The 10386-nt window shown below is 39.7% G+C and overlaps 1 pseudogene; it reads left to right on the top strand.

The window, feature by feature from the left end:
* The first annotated feature begins 658 nt into the window (after positions 1–658).
* Positions 659–10386, top strand: part of LOC143681385 (protein O-linked-mannose beta-1,4-N-acetylglucosaminyltransferase 2-like) — a 168379-nt pseudogene continuing 158651 nt past the window's right edge.

Below are 10386 nucleotides of genomic sequence, written 5' to 3'. Positions count from 1 at the left end.
GCCTTCTCAACTGACAAAGGTGTCCCAGATGCTGACAGCCTTTCTTTGATGCCTTAATGTGGATATTTCCATAGCTTAAAACTATAAATTTGTAACCCAATAAATCCCCTTTGTAAAAGTCAATCTATTTCTGGCATATTGTCTTTCAGCAGCTTTACTGTTTGGATATGTTCATGGAGGCAGTGTCATGGTCAGCTTCATGTTTCAACTTGGCCAAGTGGTGGTGCCTGTTTGGTTGGGCAAGTGCTGGGCTATCTATTGCAATGAGGACATTTCATAGAATTAGATCATGATCACATTAGCTACAACCACAGCTGATTCCATTTGTAATTAGCCAAGGGGAGTGTCTTCTGCAATGAGTGATGCTCAATCTAATCACTAGAAGCCTTTTAAGGAGGATTCAGAAGAGAAAGGCTCTCTTCCCACTTTGGCCGGTGAGCCTCTCCTGTGGAGTTCATCCAGACCCTCCATTGGGATCGTCGGCTTCACGGCCTGCCCTGCAGATTTTGTACTCTGCGTTCCCACGGTCATGTGAGACACTTCTATAAATTTTATATTTGCGGGTGTTTTCTGTTGTTTCTGTTTCTCTGGAGAACTCTATCTAACACAGGCAGCGTTGTGGTCCTAAGGCTTTTGCTGTCCTCAAATGCCCACAAGGATGGGTAAAACCCCCAGTGTTGGTGGGCTGCAACTCTCAGTGTCAGTGCTGGCTGCAGTTCTGTTTAAGCATATGTGGCTGTGCAAGTATGCAGTCACTCTGAAGGAGGAGGTGGCCCTCAGCTGGCATGCCCCAGAACCATTTCCAATGCTGAGGATTGACTACCCAAAGGCACTGCAGATCCTGATGGAAGGTAGCATACATATGGCTGCATCTACCATGTCAAGTGGCTCAGGTCTGCCAACGAAGCTGCAGAGTTAATCCTCTTCCATAGCAACACCGCTGTCATGCTGCCCAGTCTGGGCTTGCAGTGCTTCCAGCCTGTCCTGTTTGACCTGTCTATGGTGGAGGAGCACAACACTCAGTACTTCAACTTTCTGTAGCTGTCAGCTGCTGCATGCGTGAGCTAGTGTTTGTGTCTGATGTTGTGCTCATTGCCAACCACTTTAACATTAACAGCGTCATGCACATCTTCCACAATGAACAGGTGCCCCTCTTCTACAGCCTGCAGAAGTTCCCTGGCCTGGCCTACAAGGCCCCACTCTTCTTCATGGAGGTCTGTGGCAAGAGTGTATGCTTCAACCTGTACAGGCTTCTTAGCCTTAAACAACTACTCCTAAGGCAACGAGATCCAGAAGTTTGCACAGTTCATGATGGAGAAGTTGAATGTAAGCATAGCAGGATCTCACCAGATTAAGAGTACACTCTAATATACAGCTGCACTCACAACAGATTCATCCATGAGAAAGAGCTACTGTTGGCACTGGCCTAGGTGTTCCAGATGAAGACAGCAATGGTGTCCAGGAGGGCCATGCCTCCAGGATATCTGGCTAGTTAGCAATGCCTCCATGTTGGTCATCATGCAGGGAGCCTATCTAGCAACTGCTCTCTTCCTGCCCCAGGGGATGACTGATTGAGTTCTTCCCTTACACCATCAATCCTAGTCCTGACCACTATGTCCCCTATATTATGCTGATCATGCTGCTCCTCATGGCCCTCCAGTCCATAGTCTGGTGGAACATGATGCTGGAGAGCATGGTCATGCACTCCCATCATCCTGGGACCAGAAAGGCATCACCCATCTGAACCAACCAAACATGCCTTTCCCTTATCTTGCAAAGCAGGTAGGTCCGGTGGCATCTCTGTTGCTGGAACCCTGAGTAGTTCTTCTGAACATGCCAGGACACCAGTTGGACATTCCATCCCTTGTCCAGACCATATGGTAAGTGCTGAAGGGCCAGCCAGGGCCGCAGAAGCAGAAGAGGACCCTCAACCTCTACCCCAGCAAGGGGTGGGAGGTGCTGTGCTAGGCATCCATGCAGAGCTGAAGTATGAGGTGTGGCTCCAGAGCAGGGAGAAAAGACCTACATACCTACTCTCCTGGCCCTGAAGATCCACACTTTCATTGACAACACCAAGCCCTTCACCACCTACCTGGTGTGGGTCCGCTGCATCTTCAACATTATCTGCCTGGGACTCTTTGCAGATATGCTGGTGTGCAGCACTGTAGCAAGTGGCTATGGCCAGGCCCCAGGAAGGTGGCTCCTCCAGCTCAATATTCCTGGGTCAGTCAGCCCCACCCACCACCAATCTACCCCATGGTGGTGTCTGAGAAATATTTATCCATCTACCTATCTATATCTATTTATTTGTTTATTTATCCAAAAGGCTGTACTCAGTCCTGAGCCTCAGAGCCTTCTTGTTGCATCTGGTGTGTGGGGTCTGCAGCACTCCCCTTTGGTACTGCTGAGATGGAACTCTCTCCTACCCTTCTCCCATCATGAGCATCCAAATCCCTGCATAAGTTTCTTAGAGGGGAGGAGGAAGGGAAAAAGGAGGGAGAAAAATAAAAATCCCAAGGACCCTTTTCGGCTAAGTGATTGTGCTTTTTCTTTCGAAGTCTTGCTGGTTTGTGTCCAGGTTTCTAGAAACTGAATAATCATGTGGTTGAGTGAATGGATGGTTCATCAACTCCTACCATCATGGAATCCACCTGTAGCTCAGTGAGTGGTGTGCTTGGAAAATCCATTAAGTAGTAATAAATATCCTAAAAAAACCAAACATGTTATACAAATTTGTGTTTATTTATGTACATGTACTTTTATGGGGGGGAGTTTTTTTTATTTAGAAAGTGCTTTTATTAAATTTCCAGAGTGCTTTCCCGAAAGGTCAAAAACATTGAGGCAACACTGTGATATAATTATTAAGACAAAATAGATCTAAGAAAATTCATGCTATTTACAAATACAGGACAAAACATTCATCACTATCTATTAAGTAAGAAGACCACTGTTCATAAAGATAGGCTATAAAGCCATTAAAGTAAACATTGATTTACACACCTCTGACATGGACTAAGTCAGAATGGGCCTCTGAAAGATCAATCCTATGTAACTGTTTTCCTGGCAGCAATCTATTCTCTGCTATCAGCAGCTCATCTTTTTTTAAATCATTTTTATAACTTTTTATTTGAGGTTATTACAAGTTAGATAAAATTCAGATATCTAATTTTATAAAGTTAAAATGTTCTGATAAAAAGTCAAAAAAATCTATTTTCCCCTCAAAAAATCTAACTTCCAGAAGGCACATTTATTTTGGTCTCACTGCTCATAGCAGAGATATTACAGTAGAATAAGCTGAGAGCTGTCTTCATAACTCAAAATTCATATTAATTCCATAGGTAATGATAGAAGGAGAGCTTATAGCCATGTTTTGGGTGGTAGGATTATTTTATCTACTAATCTATTTGGGTAGAGAAAACAACTGTCTTAGAATCAAAAGCAAAAAAGTAAAAGTTATATATATATCTCCATCTGAGATAAAAAATTTTAAACAATTTAAAACATATATGTTAATGCCAAATTTGGAAAATGACACGCATATTTTAAAAATCATTTAATAAAATATAAGGAAATAGATTACTAGAACAATACAGCATACCAGAGAAAAGATACTTGCCTTATTCTATTTCTAAATAACCTGCAAAGCATTTTTTTATTATAGACACTCAAATGTCTTCATATAATTACTGCAATGTGAAGTGAAACATCTTCTGAAAATACTACTATTAGAAGATTTTCTAATAGATTAAGACTACTCAGAAGGCACATATTTGCAAGAGAATTAACTGACATTAAAAGAGAAAAAAAATAAAATAAAATAAACACCACCCAAAAGGGAAGGTCAAGGGAAAGTGGACATGTGACTTTGTGCAGTCTTCTGGTTTTCATCTAACTCTGTCCTCTCCTCTTCTCTCCTCACTTGGTGCTTGGATAGCCTCTGTTTCTTAGATTCTCTTGCAGTTGGGTGTGGCCATGTGATGGATTTTTCTTGAATGGAATGGAATGAAAGTTCTACGTACTGACTCCTAGCCTTAAGTTTTAAGACCTTCGCATTCTGTTCTCCCTTCCACTCAGATTTTGAGTATGAAGATAACGTCAATGTTCTAGAGAAGGATTCTTAAGCCAGGGGCCATCACTGAGTAGAATTTAGTGTGTTCCTGAAACCTAGCTGGTGAAAAAAATTGTACCTTTATTTTTATTAATCTAGGATTTTCTTCCACCATCAATGTAAATAACAAACTACAGTAGTATTAATAGAAACTTTGGCTTTGTCATTAAATAGAAACTGCAGATATTTTCAAATCATGTCATAGTTATTAGAAATGTCTTAACTTATTGGTTAGTTCCTAATAACTTCAAAATTATGCTATTTAATCATACCACTGAATCTGGTAATTTAAAGTGGTAATAAAGAAATGCATATTTTTATATTTTGATAATGGTTTTTAATGTAATTGGCTTCCTTTTTAATCTGATGCATTTCATTTTATGCATTTGGTAAACATCATTCTGAGAAAGGGTTCATAAGCTTCCTCAGATTATCAAAGAGGTCTACGGCATAAAAACAAAATCTAAGAACTCTGCCCTGGAGGGTGGAGAAAAAAGAACTTGGAAGATATGCTGGTTTGAATCTGTTATGTAACCAGAAAAGCCATGTCCTTTTAATCCTAATCCAAGTTTGTGGAGACAGATCCATTGCAGGGTGGGATCTTTTGATTAGGTTGTATTCATGGAGATGTGGCACACCCAATTGTGGGTGAAACCTTTTGATCACATTCTTTACATGAAGTTGTAACCCTGCCCATTCAAGGTGGGTCTTAACTAGTTTACTGGAGTCCATAAAGAAGTTCACAGAGAAAGAAAGCTCAGAAAGCGGCATGGAGAGCAGAGAAATGAAATCAAGTGTGCCAGTTTGAAAGGATTATGTACCCTAGGAAAGATGTGTTTTAATACTAATCCATCTTGTGGAGACAGCTAGTTGTGTGTGTGTGTGTGTGTATCCCTATTCAGTACTGTAGGTTGGAAACTTGATTGGATTGTCTCCACAGAGATGTGACTTACCCAATTGCAGGTATTAACCTTTGATTAGAGGCAGATGTGACTCTGCCCATTCCAGGTAGGTCTTGATTAGTTTACTGGAATCCTTTCAAAGAGGAAGCATTTTGAAAAAATCTGGAAAGCCATGACAGAGCCATGAGAACCCACACAGTCAGAGACCTTTGGAGATGAAAAAGGAAAACACCCCTGGGGGAGGTTTATGAAACAAGAAGCCTAGAGATAAAGCTAGCAGACTTTGCCATGTTTGCCATGTGCCTTTCCAGTTGGGAGAGAAACCTTTCTTGATTTTCATAGACTTGCTTTAATTGGGACATTTTCATGGCCTTAGAACTGTAAAATTGGAACTTAATACATTTCCTCTTTCAAAAGCCATTCTGTTTCTGGTGTATTGCATTCCAGCAGTTAGCAAACTAGAATACCAAGATGCAGAGGTTTAGAGATGCTTGGATTCAGACAAAAGCTCAGAAAGGAGACCACTGAATCAGGAGCTGAAAGAAATGAAACCCAGGAGCAAAGGGCCAGCAGATGTCACCATGTGCCTTCCCATATTACAGAGAAACCCAGATGCTGCATTTCCTCGGAGAAGGTATCCTCTTATTGGTGTCTTCATTTGGACATTTTCATGGGCTTAAAATTGTAACTTGTACCAATAAATAAATCCCCTTTATTTTATTATGTGCGTAATAAATCCCCTTTATAGAAGCCAATCCATTTCTGGTATTTGGCATTCTGGCAGCTTTAGAAAACCAAACCAGAAGGTAACCGGGTCCCTGAATGACCACAATCAGAAGAGCTTCCTCCTGGCCTAGAAGATGCAGCTCAATTTTTCTGTGAGAAAGAAATTGCCTGTTCTTTAAGTCGTCCATTTTGGGTCTCTTGTGCTGTAGAAGGTTAGTCATATCCTAACTAATAAAGCATTATACCATCAACTTATATTTAATGTTTTGTAAAGTTAAAGAGTGCTGAATATTTTAACACTAGTAAAATACTTATGTAACAATTAAACTATCTCCAAACACTGAGCAAAATGGTAAGTGTTCTAGTTTGCTAGCTGCCGGAATGCAACACACCAGAGATAGATTGGCTTTTAAAAAAAAAAGGGGATTTATTTCGTTAGTTCTTCAGAGGAAAGGCAGGTAACTTTCAACTGAGGTTCTTTCTTACATGGGAAAGCACAGGGTGATCTATGCTGGCCTTCTCTCTAGGCCTCTGGGTTCCAACAACTTTCCCTGGGGTGATTTCATCTCCAAAGGCCTGGGCTGAGCTGTGAGTGCTGAGATGAGGTATGCTGAGCTGCTCAGCTGTGCTACTTTAAGCGCTCTCATTAAAGCACCAGCCAATTAAATCAAACATCATTCATTACAGCAGGCACATCTCTTAGCCATCTGCAGATGTAATGAGCAACAAATGAGGTTCATGTACCATTGGCTCATGTCCACAGCAACAGAACTAGGTACCTTCACCTGGCCAAGTTGATAACTGAATCTAACTACCACAATAAGTAAATGAACTATATTACTCTAAGCAATTGATGGATTTGATTGAACACAATTACTTAAAAATTACCATTAAGCCAAGGATCAGCAATCATATTCATCTCCTAGGGTCTGTCATCACCAATCACTGAAAATCTGCCATCACCCAAAATTCAAGCACCCACTCTCTGATAAAACCATTTCCTGTCTTTCCAGATTTCATTCCCTTCTGCACTGACCTCAATAATCCTTTAAACACAAGGAATATGCAACCTATTGATCCTATCAAAGTTTTGCTTTCCAAAATTTTGATCAGGTCCTCACTTCTCTCCTTCCCAAGTTTACATTCCACAGTCAAACTCCCTTGCATTCCCTCAAAATCTCTTTTGTTGTTGTTGTTGTATTCTCTGTATATGATGAAGCATCAGCTTGGGTAGGAGAAAAAGATTATTACTATAAATCCCCATCCTCACCTAGACTTAATCACTGCTAATTTCAAGTGAACCTTTAGAGATGTCTATCAACAACTGAGCATTTCTAGTCAATTCACCCTTCTTTCCTAGAAAATATTTCATACTCTTCTTCTTTCTTCAAACTTCTAATTAACTATCTCTATCTTTACTGTCAGTTAATACCCATTTTCCTAGATCATGGAGAAAATGGAAGCAAACAGAGATCTTTCTCCAGCTCCCTCCAGCACATCTCTACATCTACCATCAGTGAGCATAATGTACTGAACCTTCCCTTCTGTTACTATGGATGGACAGCCAGTGCTTCTTTGAGAGCCAGCTTCTCTACTTGTGCACTAGTGATTTGCAGGAAGTCATTTTCTCCCAACCCTCAAGGACATAGTTCCTGCAGTCTCCTTCTCTGTACTTGATCACTGTCACTGGCATATGTAACATACTGTGATTTCTACTATCCTTGAAAACAAAAAACAAAATCTCTTGATCACTTATCTCTGCAGTAGCTATCTCATTTCTCTCTTGTTTTAATATCAAAACTCTTAGGTATTGTCTATAATTACAGTTTTTAATTCATCTCTAATTTGTTCTGTGGACTCGTTCAAATTAGCTTTAGCTCATACTCCTCTACTACCAAACTTCTCTTTAGCTCATACTCCTCTACTACCAAACTTCTCTTCTCAGGATCACGTCTGTATTACTAAATCCAATAGTTGGTTCTTGGTCCACATCTCACTCTATCTATGAGGAATGTTTGATAGAGTTGATGATCCATTCTTTATTGACATATATCCTGCTTTTTCAGGATACAATTTACTACGGATTTCCCCCTCCTTCCCGCAAATCACCAACCACACTACCTTACTCTCCTTCCTTGGTTTTTCCTTTTCTCCTGACCTCATAATATTGGAAAACTCCATACTTCAGGTATTGGCCCTTTAAAATTTTTTATCTACTCTCACTCCTTTAATGGCATTAAGTACTATTTATTTTTCTGACATTTATAACTCTACCATGTACTTCTTCCCAGAACCCCAGGCTCATATATAAATCTCATGCTGAAAATTAATGGGAACTCATGAACTTTCTCTGCAAACATGCTCTGCCTGCAGTCTTCTCCATCTTGGAGTGGAAGAATGTGATTTATTTTTCAGCCCCTAAACATCGGTGTCTCCCTTGACTCCTCTCATTCTCTAAATTCCACATGAATTCTTTAAGTGCATTCTGTCTTTTCTACCCTCATGGTGACTTTGACCATAGTCTGGACTGTTGTGAAAGACTCCTGCTGCTATCTTGCCCGACTTCGGTCTATACTCCACCATGTACAGTATGATTCTGTTATAATTTAAATCAGTTTACATCAATCCTTAACTAAAAACCCTCATATGACATCCTATCTCAGAATAAAAACAAGACCTCTTGCCATAATCTGTAACTCTTTATGTGCTCTCCCCCCCTCTATGATTTACTTCCTATTCTGTTCTCTCTGCTTGTCCTTCTTAACTTCTTGGTATTTCTCAAACACACCAAGCATGCTATAGCTTCAGCGACTTTTACTCTGTTTCCTTCTTCAGGATGGATGCCCTTTCCCCAGGATTTCTTATGACACATACCTTTACCAGTTTCAAGTCTTTGCTCAACTGTTACCTTCTTAGTGATGCCTTTTTCTGATCACCCTATCTAAAATTCATCTTCCCATATTTCTGCACTTTCTATGCCTTTCCCTGATTCAATTTTCTGCGTACATCCTAACACTTTTAAACATACTTTTTGATAAATGTGTTTAGTTTAGTGATTGTCTTTTCCCATTGCGGTATAAGTTACATCAGAGTAGGTATTTGTATCTGCTTTCCTTGCATTTAAAAAAGTATCTGACCCATAGTAGGCACTCGGGAATGTCTAGCTTTTTCTATTATAATTTTTTTTAAACATGGGCAGGCACTGGGAATCAAACCCAGGTCCCCAGCATGGTAGGCTAGAATTCTGCCACTGAGCCACTGTCACACCACCCTCTATTGTAATTTTTATTACTGCTAACTAGATTACTTGTGTATACCTTCTGGTTTATGCTATCTAGAACATAGAGAAAACAGTTTTAAAGTCTATATGAATCATCATAAGATGATCATAAGTCTTCATCATAAGCTAATGGAAATATTTGTTAACATTAATAGCACTTATTTTCTAAAGAGTCCCAATTTTGCCAAAGATATTAAGATCTTCCCCATTAAACAACAGTAACAACTTACAAATTAATTTACAAATTTCTTAAGTCTTGCAAACAACATATACAATATATTAAATGGGACTTTATGTATCTATTGTACAAGATACAACGCATGAGCTGACCAGAGAGAATTAGACAGCTTCACAAATATCTAATACTTCTTAACATTTTAAGATCTTGAATTATACTTATGAATGTATAGTATATAATTTTTGAGAATGATCTGCCTACCATGACATTTAAGAAATAGAATAATCAATATGTTTGAAGCCATGTGTATCTACTTCAATTACTTCCTCTCCCTATCTCTAAGAGGTAGACACTTACTGGAAGTTGTGCTAATCATTCCTTTACTAACATAGTTTTGCCACATCTGTATGCATCCATAAACAAGCAATATATTATTCATTTTTGCTGGACTTTGAAGTCTATATTTAAATAAATATGCTGTAGATTTTTGTGCTGGTTTGAAAGGATGCATGTACCCTAGAAAAGCCATGTTTTAATCCTAATCCCATTTTGTAAAGACAGCTGTATTTTCTAATCCTTATTCAGTCCTGTATGTTTGAAATTTTAACTGGGATCATCTCCGGGAGATGTGACCCAATCAAGAGTGGTTGTTGGGCTGGATTAGGTGGAGACATGTCTCCACCCATTCCAGGTGGGTCATGATTACTTTACTAGAATTCTATAAAAGAAGAAGTATTTTGGAGAAAGCTTCAGAAACAGAGAACAAGAGAAAAAGCCAAGAGATTCACAGAGAGCAGAGAAGAATGACAGAGCCACGAGAGAGCCACAACAGAGAATGCCGCAGAACCATGGAGCAGAGAGTCCATGAGCCAGTGGATTTTGGAGATGAAGGAAAATGACTCCTGGGGAGTTGGAGAGGAAGCTAGCAGATGACGCTGTGTTTGCCATGTGACCTTCCAGCCAAGAGAGAAACCCTGACTGTATTTGCTGTGTGCCTTTTCATTTCAGAGAGAAACCTTGAACTTCATCGGCCTTCTTGAAGGGTATCTTTCCCTGGATGCCTTAGATTTGACATTTCTATAGATTTGTTTTAATTGGGGCATTTTCTTGGCCTTAGAACTGTAAGCTAGCAACTTATTAAATTCTCCTATTTAAAAAGCCATTCTGTTTTTGGTATATTGCATTCTGGCAG

This window comes from Tamandua tetradactyla, chromosome 1 (genome assembly GCF_023851605.1).
Source record: "Tamandua tetradactyla isolate mTamTet1 chromosome 1, mTamTet1.pri, whole genome shotgun sequence".
NCBI classification, from domain to species: domain Eukaryota; kingdom Metazoa; phylum Chordata; class Mammalia; order Pilosa; family Myrmecophagidae; genus Tamandua; species Tamandua tetradactyla.
This window is presented reverse-complemented; position numbering and strand designations above follow the sequence as displayed.